Source organism: Tachyglossus aculeatus, chromosome 2, assembly GCF_015852505.1.
Source record: "Tachyglossus aculeatus isolate mTacAcu1 chromosome 2, mTacAcu1.pri, whole genome shotgun sequence".
Classification (NCBI taxonomy): Eukaryota; Metazoa; Chordata; class Mammalia; order Monotremata; family Tachyglossidae; genus Tachyglossus; species Tachyglossus aculeatus.
This window is the reverse complement of record NC_052067.1, coordinates 98818642-98834291: the sequence shown is the minus strand read 5'-3', so window position 1 is coordinate 98834291 and position 15650 is coordinate 98818642. Positions and strand designations below refer to the sequence as shown.

General features: G+C 46.3%; 1 protein-coding gene across 2 annotated transcripts in view; it reads right to left on the bottom strand.

Annotated features, from left to right (window-relative positions):
* The window catches only part of GOPC (golgi associated PDZ and coiled-coil motif containing), a 64467-nt gene that overhangs the window by 25963 nt on the left and 22854 nt on the right, over positions 1-15650 (bottom strand). The window lies entirely within an intron of this gene.

Genomic DNA, 15650 nt, shown 5'->3' with positions numbered 1-15650 from the left:
GAATTTGTAGCTCTCGCCCAGAGTACTTTGACAGGTCGTGAAAAATTAGCACAAACTACAACATCGCTAAAATCTGCCTTTTCATCTTTATCCAAACTACAACCATCATGTTAATCCAATCACTTACCCTATGCTGCCTTGGTTACTGCATCACCCTCCTTGCTGACCTCCCTGCCTCCTGTCTCTCCCCATTCCGGTCCACTCTACATTCCGGATCATTATTCTACAAAAGCGTTTAGGCCATGTTTCCCCTCTCTTCAAGAACCTCCAGGGGTTGCCCATCCACTTCTGCATCAAACAGAAACTCCTCAGAAACGCTGGCTTTAAAACACCCGATCATCTTGCCCCTTCCTATCAACATGCTACTCTCCTACAACAACCCAGTCAGGCTACTTTGCTCCTCTAATGCTTACCTTCTCACTGTACCTCGATCTCATCTATCTCCCCGCCAACCTCTCGCCTGTGTCCTGTCTCTGGCCTAGAACGCCCTCCCTCCTTAATTCCGACAGACAACTACACTCCTCCGCTTCAAAGCCCTACTGAAAGCACATCTCCTCCAAGAGGCCTTCCCTACGTCCTCTTTTCCTTTTCTGCATCTCCCTGATTTGCTCCCTTCATTTCATCACCCCTTCCCAGCCCCACAGCACTTATATACTTACCTGTCATTATTTATATGAATGTCAGTCTTCCCCTCCAGACTGTAAGCTCGCTGCAGGTAGGGAATGTGTCTGTTATATCGTTATATTGTACTCTCCAAGCACTTAGTGAGCGCTCAATAAATATGACTGATAAACTGTTATCTCACTGCAGTACATTCTTAATCCTTCCGCTTTTCTTGGATTCAAGGCATTCACTTGGCAGTCCCAGGCAAATCATTTGCTTCCATGGGATGGGGTTGAGAGGGCAGAACTGCTTCCTGTTGCAGTAACTCTAGTCCTTAAACCAGCTCTCCTGGACTAAAACTCAAGATCTCCACCTTCCAGGGGTGATCCATTACAGATTCTTTCCCCACAAACGCTGGGGCCCAAAGACCCTTGTTCGCTTCACCTAGTCAGAAGAAAGACCGTGGGTCTTGCTGCCTCTTGCCCCCTCGTAGAAATTTTGCTGTTTGGCCCCATCAAAGATGGACAAGGAATGGAAACGACAGGAGAATTCTAATTTTACTTCTTGCTAGTACTTATGCTAAAATCTTTGGCAGACGGTCTGTGGATTTCATCCTAGCTCAGAAACAGGAGAGCCCTAATAGGGCTCTCAGATTACACAGAATTCCTATCTGGCACGCTGACCTTTCTAAGAACGCCCACTCAATCGCATTTATTGAGCGCTTACTGTGTGCAGAACACTGTACTAAGCGCTTGAGAGAGTACAATATAATAATAAACAGACACATTCCCATCTCCTGAGCAAATGGGAAGATAAATTGCAGATAAATATATGCTAGAGATAACCCAAGAATCTTGCCGTAGTTTTCAGCAAACAGAATGTGTAGATAGGCTTTTTTTCCCCCCAGGAATGAGTCTCTCCCTACACAAGATCCAGTGACCTGCAAAATGAGCTGGAGACTAACATCTGATGTGTTCGGTCACGCTTTTTTTTTTTTAATCGTGTTTGTTAAGCACTTATTACGTGCCAGGCACCGTTCTAAGCTCTGGGGTAGATACACGATATTCAGGTTGGACACAGTCCCTGTCTTAATCCCCATTTTACAGATAAGGTAACTGAGGCCCAGAGAAGTGAAGTGGATTGCCCAAGGTCACATAAGCAGACAAGTGGAGGAGTCAGGATTAGAACCCAGGTTCTTCTGTCTCCCCCCAGGCCATGCTGCTTCTCGTGGCCATGCACTTCATGCCCACCCTGGGAAAGGCACGCTGGTTCACACAGCCTACAGCCACGGAGGCATGCCTGGTAATAATGTGGTTGGCATCTCGTCTTGCAGACCTTTGCCCTCACTATTCGTGCCCGCTGCTCACTCAAAGGGGAAGTGGGGATTGGGAAGTGCCGCCCCAGCCAGCTCCAGGGAGGGATTCGACGAACCTGGAGGCCCGGATGTATTCTTTGGATCTACACAACCATTCTTAAGCCTTAGAGCCCATTTCTCTGCGGCTGCTCGGCACAAAGGCTGGTAGTGGGTTTTTGGCCTCTATTGCTGGGGTGGAGGAAACTGCAGCCACTGCAGCAGTTGGGAGGGCGTTCCTGCTCCCGGTCAGCAGGGCAGAAGGACACCCCTCCCCCAGACAGGTTCTCCCACTACGGCAGTTTTGGGATCCTCGGAAACCATTCCGGGGAGGGAGGAAGGGTCTACTCTAATGAGAGAATTCCCAAACCAGAGGCTCTCTGGAAGGTTGGGATTTGACGCAGACTCCTGACCTTCAGAGGTGCCTTGTGGAGCCCTGGAACCGACCCTACTACACTCTATCTCCGGAACAGGAGGAAACACCAGACCCCACGCAAACCAGGCCCCACACAGGGCATTGACCCCAAGCAGACCAGATTACTAGAATGATGATGATGGCATTTATTAAGCGCTTACTATGTGCAAAGCACTGTTCTAAGCACAGGGGAGGTAACGAGGTGATCAGGCTGTCCCACAGGGGGCTCACAGTCTTCATCCCCATTTGACAGATGAGGTAACTGAGGCACAGAGAAGTGAAATGACTCGCCCAAAGTCACACAGCTGACAATTGGCAGAGCCGGGATTTGAACCCATGACCTCTGATTCCAAAGCCCGAGCTCTTTCCACTGAGCCACGCTGCTTCTCTAAGGAGGCTGCTTTGGGCTTAAGGCAAATTCCCAGGGTAGCTCCTGGCCACCTCCAAACTCCTTCTGGATTTGGGGACCTGGGACTGACAGCCAGTTGCTGAATCGGGGCCCCTACTCCTGCTTCCGGCTTCCAACCAAACAGTTTTGCTGCCCAGTGGGAGCGGGAATAATCATTCGTCATCTTTCAATAATCATTCGTCATCTTTCCCCCGATGATCCAGAGCTAGGAGCCTCAACTGTAAGCGCGCAACTTGACGGAAAGCTCTGGGCGGGCTCAGGTCAGACCCCAAATTCCAAGCCAAACCAAAAAATGTCAAATACCCTGGGTGGCTTGGAGCTAGGAAGGTGGAGACTTGGGCGGGATGGGCCCGTGGGCTAGCCTCCAAAGCGGGTGGAGTGTTGGCGGAGATATTTAGGCACGGCATCCGTGGCACTGCGAGGCCTACCTGGGCCATTCCCGCATCGTGGCCTTGTGGAAGGACAGCATGACTTCATGCCCAACTGAGTTATTAAATGGCTAAAGAAGGAGTTAATGGGGGTGAGGACTCTGTCGCTAATTAGGTTAACTGACTTGTGGGTTAATTGGAAATGTAATCACCACCCCCATTTGTGAAGCAAGAATGGAAGTGCCCTTGGGCAACAACACATTACTAGGCACCGGCACCCTCCCTCCCTTTTTGCAATAATGCCCCTTCAGAAAAACAAGACGTGGTCTATCAGCAGTCCTTACTATACACTCCCCTCAATCACTGGCATTTACTAAGCACTAATCACGTGCACAGCACTGTTCTAAGCGCTTGGGAGAGTACAGTATAACAGCCTTAGCTAAGTTCCCTGCTCATAACGAACTTACAGTCTAGAGCGGGAGACAAACATTAATATGAATAATTTATACTATATAATTTAAAGAGATGCACCTAAGTACCGTGGGCTTGGGGCGGATATCCAATGTCTAAAGGTCACAGGTCCAAGAGCATAGATGATGCAGAGGGGAGAGAATGACGGCAATATTGGGCTGAGAGAGATCGAGTGCACGATGGAGATAGTCAACAATTCAACAAGGGGCCGCTTCTGGACATTCAGAAGGCCAGCCTGTGGCCAGGTGGCCACGGTCAGGCCTGAACTTCTCCAACTTTGGGCTCCTCTAAAAAATTCACCTGCAGCTTCTGGTTCAGCGATCAGTGCGCCAAAGGGCTACAGTAAGGACCAACTGCTTCCCCCAGGTATTTTTTGGCCTCATCCAAACGAGTTCAACGTCACAATGCAGAAATCAATTTTAAAATTCCATATTTTCGTCATTTGGAAATTTGCGGCCAGAGGGAAGGAAGAAAATGGCTTCCAGGTAGGCCTTATATTTCTCCTGTTCTAATAATAATAGTGGCAATTGTCAAGCATGGCCAGGGGCCTTGGAGTCAGAAGGTCATGGGTTCTAACCCCGGCTTTACCTCTTTTCAGCTGTGTGACCCTGGGCAAGTTGCTTCACTGTGCCTCAGTTACTTCATCTGGAAAATGGGGATTGGGACTATGAGCCCCACTTAGGACAGGGACTGTGTCCAACCCGATTTGCTTGTATCCACTCCAGCGCCTAGTACAGTGCCTGGCACATAGTAAGCGCTTAACAAATACCATTAATATTATTATTATCGTTATCACTATGTGCATTAGGTGCCAAATACTGTGCTAAGCACCAGGGTAGAAAAAAATACAATCAGATCATGTAGTTCCTGTCCCGCATGGGGTTCACAGTCTAAGGGGGGAAGAATAGGCACTGAATCTCCATTTTACATATGAGGAAAGTGAGGCCCAGAGCAGTTATGTGACTAGCCCCAGGTCGCCCAGCAGGCAAATGGCAGAGGTGGGATTAGAACTCAGGTCTCCCGCCTCCTGGTCCTGTGATCTTTGTACTAGGCCAACTTAAGGAACTTTTGCCTGGATGCAAATTCATTCATTCACTCATTCAATCGTATTTATTGAGCGCTTACTATGTGCAGAGCACTGTACTAAGTGCTTGGGAAGTCCAAGTTGGCAACATATAGAGACGGTCCCTACCCAACAGCGGGCTCACAGTCTAGAAGGGGGAGACAGACAACAAAACAAAACATGTGGACAGGTGCCAAGTCATCGGAATAAATAGAAGTAAAGCTAGATGCACATCATTAACAAAATAAACAGAATAGTAAATATGTACAAGTAAAATAAATAGAGTAATAAATCTGTACAAACATATATACAAGTGCTGTGGGGAGGGGAAGGAGGTAGGGCGGGGGGGATGGGGAGGAGGAGAGGAAAAAGGGGGCTCAGTCTGGGAAGGCCTCCAATCAATCAATCGTATTTATTGAGCGCTTACTATGTGCAGAGCACTGTACTAAGCGCTTGGGAAGTACAAATTGGCAACATATAGAGACAGTCCCTACCCAACAGTGGGCTCACAGTCTAAAAGGGGGAGACAGAGAACAAGACCAAACATACTAACAAAATAAAATAAATAGAATAGATATGTACAAGTAAAATAAATAGAGTAATAAATATGTACAAACATATATACATATATACAGGTGCTGTGGGGAAGGGAAGGAGGTAAGATGGGGGGGATGGAGAGGGGGACGAGGGCCGAGGGGGACGAGGCCTCCAGATGTTAACCGGTAAGAAAATCCAAACCGAATGAAATCAGGCCCTCCAGTCTGCAGAAATTCTGAGCCTTCCCACAAGCTCTAGGACAACTTGTGGGATATGCAAACCGTAAGTCCATTTTCAGCTGGAATTTTCAAGGGAGATTACCTAAGGAAAATACCTACGCGTAGACCAGGATGTAAAGTTGCCACAGTCAGTCAATCGGACTTATTGAGCACTCACCGTGTGCAGAGCACTGTACTAAGTACGGGGAAGAGTACACTATAACAATATGAGAGGCATTTTCTGACCACAACGAGCATAGAGTCTGGAGGGAAGCAGCATGGCGTAGTGGCTAGAGCACGAGCCTGGAAGTCGGAAGGTCATGGGTTCTAATCCCGGCTCTGCCACTTGTCTGCTGTGTGACAGTGGGCGAGTCACTTTACTTTTCTGTGCCTCAGTTAACTTCATCTGTAAAACGGGGATTGGGACTATGAGCCCTACTTAGGAGAGGGACTGTGCCCAACCCAATTTGCTTTTATCTACCCCAGTGCTTAGTACAGTGCCCGGCACAAAGTAAGTGCTTAATACTATAATAATAATAATTATTATTATTATTATTAAAGGTTCCCATCACCCATCCCCACTTGTCAGCTGGCTACGGAAGCTTCGATCTGGAGCTAAGGGCTATCATTTTGCAACCCCTTCTCAGAAGGCCGAGGGTAGCAGCCTGACTCAATTCTCAGTAACCCCAGCATTAACAAGACATGTAGCTCAGGCAGGGGTATAACAAATCCAGGACTGTTACCAGCTGACCCGGCAAGAGAAAAGTGAATGGGTTTTTGGTGGAGGCTTTCCTCGGGGAGGGGAAATCATCTTTTCAAAAGTTATTTCAAGACAGTGTTTGGAAAGTATGGAACACTCTCAAAAGGCAAATAAGCCTGGTCCAAAAGCATAAGCCTCCACTCCTGTCAAATACCTACAGGAAACAGGCGCTTTATGGTCCAGGAAGCCAAATAAAAAGGATGATAAAACTCTCCACCGGTTTTGGCCTCCCGAAAAGCAATCTGCAGTTATCTTCTTAAACAGAGGCAGTTTAAATAACACAGGTAATTCAGATAGGTTATTGAAAACAGCTGTTGCTAGAATAAAGACTAAATTACAAGGGTAAAAAACCTTAACAGGCTTCTTTGTGATTTACACACTTTCGAACACCTGTGCTAACTGGAACCAGGAGAAGCATTTATTATAATAGAAATCCAGGGACGATCCAAAAACCAGCCTGCACGTTCCATTCCTCCCAAATGAACTTTCTCCCCTTGCCTCCCTCTGCATATTCCCACCTCCGATCCACTGTAGTAGTCCTTGCTCTCCGCTTCAATCCCCTCAGACTTCATCTGTCCCCATCATCACGGCCTTACCGAGAACCCACCCACCCACTCCAGAAGGCATTCCCAATCTTTTCCAAGTCATTCCCATTCAACAGCTGCCCTCAGCATTTATGGTTTTACACCTATACTCAGTGCATTGTTAATGGTATTTACCGAGTGCTGTGTGCATGGCACTGTACTAAACACATGGAAGAATATAATACAACAGAGTTGGTAGATAGGTTTCCTGCCCACAAGTCTAGAGGACGAGCCTACAGGCTGGAGTACTTATACATATTCACTATTTACAAGCAGCGGCAACAGAATTTACCGAGCATCTAGTTGCTTCAATACATCGTATAAGGGAAGTATAACCTTATATATTATTACTTCCCCTATCTGTAACTTATTTTAATGTCCGTCTCCCCGACAGACTTCCTGGAGGGCAGGGATCGCAGCTACCACTTCTGTTGTATTGTACTTTTTTCCAAGTGCTTAGTGCAGGGCTCTGCACATAGTGAGCGCTCAATAAATATCATTGCTTGACTGACTGAAAGTCAGTCCTCCAAGAGGTCTTCCCAGACTAAGCCCCCCTTTTCCTCTGTTCTCTTTCCCCACCAAAGCCCCGACTCATTCCCTTTGCTCTACCCCCCTCCCCGCCCCACAGCACTTGTGTCCCACGTGGGGCACACAGTCTTAATCCCCATTTTACAGATGAGGTAACCGAGGCACCTAGAAGTTAAGTGCCTTGCCCAAAGTCACACTGCTGACACGTGGCAGACCTTGGCTTCACAGACTCCGTCCTTATCTCTCCGGTCGTTCATTCTCAGTCTCTTTAGCAGGCTCCTCCTCCCCCTCCCATCCCCTTACTGCGGGGGTTCCCCAAGGTTCAGTGCTTGGTCCCCTTCTGTTCTCGATCTACACACACTCCCTTGGTGACCTCATTTGCTCCCACGGCTTCAACTATCATCTCTACGCTGATGACACCCAGATCTACATCTCTGCCCCTGCTCTCTCCCCCTCTCTCCAGGCTCGCATCTCCTCCTGCCTTCAGGACATCTCCATCTGGATGTCTGCCCACCACCTCAAACTCAACATGTCCAAGACTGAACTCCTTGTCTTCCCTCCCAAACCCTGCCCTCTCCCTGACTTTCCCATCTCTGTTGACGGCACTACCATCCTTCCCGTCTCACAAGCCCGCAACCTTGGGGTCATCCTCGACTCCGCTCTCTCGTTCGCCCCTCACATCCAAGCCGTCACCAAAACCTGCCAGTCTCAGCTCCGCAACATTACCAAGATCGGCCCTTTCCTCTCCATCCACACTGCTACCCTGCTCGTTCAAGCTCCCATCCTATCCCGTCTGGACTACTGCATTAGCCTTCTCTCTGATCTCCCATCCTCATGTCTCTCCCCACTTCAATCCATACTTCATGTTGCTGCCCGGATTGTCTTTGTCCAGAAACGCTCTGGGCATATCACTCCCCTCCTCAAAAATCTCCAGTGGCTACCAATCAATCTGCGCATCAGGCAGAAGCTCCTCACCCTGGGCTTCAAGGCTGCCCATCACCTCGCTCCCTCCTACCTCACCTCCCTTCTCTCCTTCTACAGCCCAGCCCACACCCGCAGCTCCTCTGCCGCTAATCTCCTCACTGTACCTCGTTCTCGCCTGTCCCGCCATCGAGCCCCGGCCCACGTCATCCCCCGGGCCTGGAATGCCCTCCCTCTGCCCATCCGCCAAGCTAGCTCTCTTCCTCCCTTCAGGGCCCTACTGAGAAGCTCACCTCCTCCAGGAGGCCTTCCCAGACTGAGCCCCTTCCTTCCTCTCCCCCTCACCCCCCCTCCATCCCCCTCATTTTACCTCCTTCCCTTCCCCACAGCACCTGTTTATATGTATATGTTTGTACATAATTGTTACTCTATTTATTTTCCTTGTACATATCTATTCTATTTATTTTATTCTGTAGTATGTTTGGTTTTGTTCTCTGTCTCCCCCTTTTAGACTGTGAGCCCACTGTTGGGTAGGGACTGTCTCTATATGTTGCCAACTTGTACTTCCCAAGCGCTTAGTAGTGCTCTGCACACAGTAAGTGCTCAATAAATACGATTGATGATGATGATGATGATTAAAACCCACGACCTCAGATTCCCAAGCCCAGGCTCTTTCCACTAAGCCACGCTGCTTCTCATAATGATGAGGGGCACCTAGGGAACGGTAACAAATGCAAGCCCCTCAGAGATACTTTGCACTGGGGTTCTGGCAAAATACAATCCACTCAATTCCTGATCAGAATTACTGCACTTCAAGCAAAAGGACTTCCTTAAAAACTGAACGCATGTGATCACTTTTTCCAAATGCATATTTACATGCACGGTTCTCTGACCCCCAGAAGCCCTTTCACCTAACTTAAAGATTCTTGGCATTAAAAGTTTTTCAGTCCCCCACACCCAGTCATACCATTGTTCCTGAAGGAAGTCTAACCAGTCAGCTATTCCTTAGGGGAGGAATAATTGCTAAGCCAAGATAGGGAGACCTTGAACAAACACAAATGTCAGGCTGCGGTTTCTGGGGAGAGCCCTGACTGGAACGAATCACACTGGAGGTAGTTTCACATGAAAACTGGGTGCAAATCCAAGACACTGATGCAAAATGTTGAGCAGCTGGGAGATTCAAACCCCCAAAGGATAACAATGACTGTAAGCTCGTTGTGGGCAGGGAACGTCTCTACCAACTCTGTTGCGCTGTACTCTCGACGTGCTTGGTACAGTGCTCTGCACACGGTAAGCGCTCAATAAATACCACTGGTTCACTGCTCATGGGAAGACTGTCACTCGTAACACTGACGTGTCTTTGCACAATAACGAAAATTAGCATGCTCAGGGAGAAAAAGCAGTGAAGATACGCTGGCTGACAATCCTATTACCTCACCCAGAAAAATGCAACGCAATTTAAATTTGCAGGCATCAAATTCAAGTAAACAGTTTGAGGTGCACAGAGAATTAAACTGATCTTACATTATAAAAGCGGTTTTCCAAAGCAGCTTTGAACATGTAATCTTCTGTGAGAGGAAAAAAAAGGAACTTCTAGGAAAGTTGCTCAACTTCCAGAAGTACAGAAATTTCTAAGAACAGGTAGAAAGGCAGGGCACAAACTAGTGACTTGCCAATATTTCCAACTTTTAGTTTGCCTCAGTCTGTACACATTAATCAATCGATGATATTTACTGAGGGCTTAATGTATGCAGAACAATGTATCTATGCTACATATAAAACTTAAAGCCTCTAATTTGGTTAGTTTGATTAGTTATCCGGTTCTCGGGGCTTCAAGCCTTCATTTCATGGTTACTTGTCAATCATTTAACACATAAATTTGCACAGAGGCCACATCCAAAAGGATATTTCTGTCTGTTTTTTTTTGTCATCCCAGATGGCAACCAGGGAAACTTTTTTCTTTTAAATGGTATTTGTTCAGCGCTTACTATGTTCCAGCCCTGTGCTGAGCACTGGTGTAGACTAAATTAGTCAGGTCGGACAGAGTCCTGGTCCCACATCAATCAATCGTATTTATTGAGCGCTTACTGTGTGCAGAGCACTGTACTAAGCGCTTGGGAAGTACAAGCTGGCAACATATAGAGACAGTCCCTACCCAAAATGGGGCTCACAGTCTAATTAGGAGGGAGAGCTGGTATTTAATCCCCGTTTTACAGTTGAGGAAACCGAGGCCTAGAGAAATGAAATCATCTGCCCAAGGTCACGCACAGCAGACAAGTGGCTGCGTGGCTCAGTGGAAAGAGCACGGACTTGGGAGCCAGAGGTCACGGGTCCTAATCCCGGCTCCCCCACATGTCTGCTGTGTGACCTTGGGCAAGTCACTTAACTTCTCCGAGCCTCAGTTACCTCATCTGTAAAATGGAGATTACGACTGTGAGTCCCAAGTGGGACGTGATCACCCTGTATCCCCCCCAGCGCTTAGAACAGTGATTTGCACATAGTAAGCGCTTAACAAATGCCATATAAAAAAAAGGTGGTGGAACTGGGATTAGAACCCAGGTCCTCTGACTCCCAAACCCATGCTCTTTCCGCTTTCACGCTGCTTCCCAACTAGAGAGGGAAACCGAATGCTGCTCAGGTAGGGTCAAGATTCATCAGGATTAAACCAAGAAGGGAAGAAGCTACTATACATCAAAACTCTCCCGAAACCTTTCTAAACTAACCCTGAGGGTGTTTGGGAACTGATGCCCCCCCATCTTACCTCCTTCCCTTCCCCACAGCACCTGTATATATGTATATATGTTTGTACATATTTATTACTCTATTTATTTATTTATTTTACTTGTACATACCTATTTATTTTATTTTGTTAGTATGTTTGGTTTTGTCTCCCCCTTTTAGACTGTGAGCCCACTGCTAGGTAGGGACTGTCTCTATATGTTGCTAATTTGTACTTCCCAAGCGCTTAGTACAGTGCTCTGCACATAGTAAGCGCTCAATAAATACGATTGATGATGATGATGATGATACCAGGGTGTTCATCTGGCATGACATGTGCCCTCCTTCACATATCACGGGCAGCTGCAGAAGAAAAACTCTAGATTACAAAGGGTAATAAACAAGAACTTTCTAAAACCAAAAGTGATGGAGATCTGACTTGTAACATTTTCAGTAAATAGTTTTTTTGAAGCAGTGCGGCCTAGTGGAAAGGGCACCGGCCTGGTAGCCGGAGGATCTGGGCTCTAATCCTGGCCTTGCTACGTGTCTGCTGTGTGATCTCGTGTGAGTCACAACTTCTCTGCACTTCAATTACCTCATCTGTAAAATGAGGATTAAATTCTACTCCCTCCTACTTAGGCTGTGAACCCCATGTGGGGCAGAGAATGGGCCCAAGCCCCATGCAGGGCAGGGATTCTGTCCGACCTTATTAACTTATACCTGCCCGAGCGCTTAGAACAGTGTTTGACACATAGTAAAACTAAACAAATATTGTGAAAAAACCTTGTATCTACCCCAGCACTTAGAACAGTGTTTGGCACAGAGTAAAGACTAAACAAATACCGTAAAAAAAAAAAAAAGCCTTGTATCAGCGTGGCTCAGTGGAAAGAGCCCGGGCTTTGGAGTCAGAGGTCATGGGTTCAAATCCCGGCTCTGCCAACTGTCAGCTGTGTGACTTTGGGGAAGTCACTTCACTTCTCTGGGCCTCAGTTCCCCTCACCTGTAAAACGGGGATTAAGACTGTGAGCCCCACGAGGGACAACCTGATCACCTTGTAACCTCCCCAGCACTTAGAACAGTGCTTTGCACATAGTAAGCGCTTAATAAATGCCATTATTATTATTACCCCAGCACTTAGGACAGTGCTTGGCACATAGTAAGTGCTTAACAAGTACCACAATCATCATTATCATCATCAAATTTAAAATAAATAATATTCATTTTGCCTGCTTGGAATGACCTTCTATATTTAAGTTGTATCTTAACTGGTTTCACTTTGGGTCCTGCCGGTGCTTTGGTATTACTCAAGAAGCAAAAAGGCCTAGTGGAAACAGCACGGGCCTGAGCGTCAAAAGACCTGGGTTCTAATCTTGACACTGCACTTGCCTGCTATGTGACTTGGGTAAGTCACTTAACTTCTCTGGGCGTCAGCTTCCTCATTTGGAAAACAGGGATTCATTTTTTTATGGTATTTGTTGAGTGCTTACTATGCGTCAAACACTGTCCTAAGCACTGGAGTAGGTATAGGTTAATTAGGTTAGACACAGTCTCTATCCCATGTGGGGCTTACAATCTAAGTAACCTGTTCTCCCTTCCACCTAGACTGAGTCTTACGTGGGACAGGAACTGTGTCCAACCTGACTAGCTGGTATCTACCCCAGTGCTTAGAACAGTGCTTGGCACATAGTAAGCACTTACCAAAGACCACAACTATCGTTATTATCACAGAATTTATATTTCGACGCTCTCCTCGGCGGTCCTCCCTTTCTTTCCACCCTTTCGGGTGGCAAACTCGTCACAGGAAGCCAGAAGATAAACTCGTTCCTCTCCTGATGCCCCTGCCACCCACAGTTATGGTACAGGCAAAGAAATCCCAGATTCCTGGAGCTCCAACACACCCAAGGGTCTGGAAGATCTGGTCTGGATCGGGCTTGGTGCCCAGCCATTTGGAGAAAGGAAGTTTCAATTTTCTTCCCAAACAAATCTTTAACTAGACTTGCTCAAGAAACAAAATGCGTGTTTATTTCCTGTGCTTAACCTCTGAAGAGTGAAAACGGGCCAAAAGGCCAATGGAAATGAAGAACAGGGAAGAGTCTGCCTAATCTACAAACAGAAAGAACAATACTTCTTTTTCAGCAGGTTAACTAATAAATATCCAAGCATTGTATCTAGGGGGAAGAAATGTGTGGTGTGCTACAACTTTTTATTACCATTGGCTAAAAAATGACATGGACTTATCTGAGATGGGCAAGTCTTCCACAAAATTCATACTGTACATTAGAAAAAGCCCACTACTGCTACAAACTTTGTTTTAAATTCAAATGTCAAAGGGCACCTAAGTGATGCACTAAATCAATTTCACAGTTTTCAAAGAAACGTGGTTTTCTGTAAAGGTGTAATGGTCTAATAACACTAAGCCATGATCTCTCACTATTTTCCCCAACTCTTAAAATCCTAGGTATTGGTTTGGGATTTTAGTATTTTCAGCACACACTTCATTCAAAGTAAACTTGCTTTACTGGGGGATTTGGGGACTTTTCCCCCCATTTTTAACCCAAAGCCAAAAATTTTCTCTAAAGTTAATGACATGTTATATGAAGATGACAACAACTGCGTTCTGTTGCACGAATCTCGTCAAGAGCTTAAACTACAAAATGCTGTTTTAGGTAGCTTGAAACCAAAGAACTTTATGGTTGGTAATTTCAACACCACAATAAAGTAAATACTGCATGGTTCATTGACTTTTTACCAGACGTAACACATAGGACTCTACTACAGGGGTGTTTGCCTATTCTCATTTTATGGCTCACAAGCTGTTCCCTTTTGATTTTTTCTGAAAATGCACATAACCCCCGAGGCTAACTCTTCTAATACCTATTCACTCTGAACTGAGGGGTTCTGCTTTTTTGGTAGGGAACTCACGAAATTGAACCAGTGCTGCTCCAGGTGGAGTACTGAATGTGATTCATCAAGGTTAGTATGCGAAGAGTGGGATCAATGGTGAAAGGAGGTAAAGGGTTGGGGCTTTGGGGGGAAGAGGAAGGTTTAACTTAGGGGACGATAGGAAACATCATGATCAAGTAAAAAGAGTACATGCCTGGGAGTCAGAGATCCTGGGTTCTAACCCCAGCTACATCCTGCCGTTTGGCCTTGAACAAGTCACTTCACTTCTCTGTGCCTAAGTTCCCTCAATAGAAAAATGGGCATTCAATACCTTCCCTCCCTCCTATTTAGACTCTGAGCCCCCTGTGTTATGATAACCTAATTATCATGTTTCTACCTCAGTGCTTAGTATAGTGCTTCACATATAGCAAAAGCTTAACAATTTATCATTATTATTATTATTAGTGGAGATCAGAAGCCTGGGGACATTGCATAAATAAACACTGGGGATAAAGAAAGAAAAAGGGGAGGTTGTGAAAAAAAGGCAGAGTTTAAAGCAGTTTACAGTGAAAGGGGAAGTTGCTAAAATTTACCTAAGAGGGTAGATACGAATACGATCTTGGGAAATTTACGTTCTGAATTATAGTTCTTAAAACAAGCACACACCGAAATGGCCATGAAGCTATTTAAAACACTGGATATTCTACTTTGAATTGTATTCCACCAATTGGCTATCCTTTTTTTTAATTTCAAAAATTTGGCTCTGCCATGTTTCAATTGTCTTCGTTATCTGGCCTGCCTCAAGCATTGATTTATTTCCTTAAGGTAGCTTTCGCACCAAGAGACACCTGAAATGTTAAAAGGTGGCTTGCACTCTGTGTGCAGAGTGCTGCTAGGGAGAAATTACAAATAAGTGAGCTACAACAGTCCCCGCCCTTCATTCATTCATTCAATTGTGTTTATTGAGCGCTTACTGTGTGCAGAGCACTGTACTAAGCACTTGGGAAGTACAAGTTGGCAACATATAGAGATGGTCCCTACCCAACAACGGGCTCACATGACTTTTGCAAGGTAACTGCAGCAGAGTATCACAGATACCCATGTAAGTAGACACCAAATCCGAGTAATGGAATCGTAGGGCATAAATGATTTCTAAGTGAAAGCCACACCGATGGTTCTTCATAATTTAGAGGCAGGTAAATAAATGCTGGTGGTTACTTGGAGAGATTGGCCTTTCTCACTCAGGCGGGTTCATCTGGAAAAAACATTCAAGGAATTTACAATTTAATGGAGGGAAGACAGGCAAACATAAATGACAAACATTCATTCATTCATTCAATCGTATTTGTTGAGCGCTTACTGTGTGCAGAGCACTGTACGAAGCGCTTGGGAAGTACAAGTTGGCAACATACAGAGACGGTCCCTACCCAACAGTGGGCTCACAGTCTAGAAGGGGGAGACAGAGAACAAAACAAAACATATTAACAAAATAAAATAAATAGAAATAAATATGTACAAGTAAAATAAATAGAGTAATAAATACGTACAAATATATATACATATATACAGGTGCTGCGGGGAAGGGAAGGAGGTAAGGCGGGGGGATGGAGAGGGGGAGGAGGGGGAGAGGAAGGAGGGGGCTCAGTCTGGGAAGGCCTCCTGGAGGAGGTGAGCTCTCACTAGGGCCTTGAAGGGAGGAAGAGAGCTAGCTTGGCGGATGTGCGGAGGGAGGGCATTCCAGGCCGGGGGAGGACGTGGGCCGGGGGTCGATGGCGGGACAGGCGAGAACGAGGCACGGTGAGGAGATTAGCGGCAGAGGAG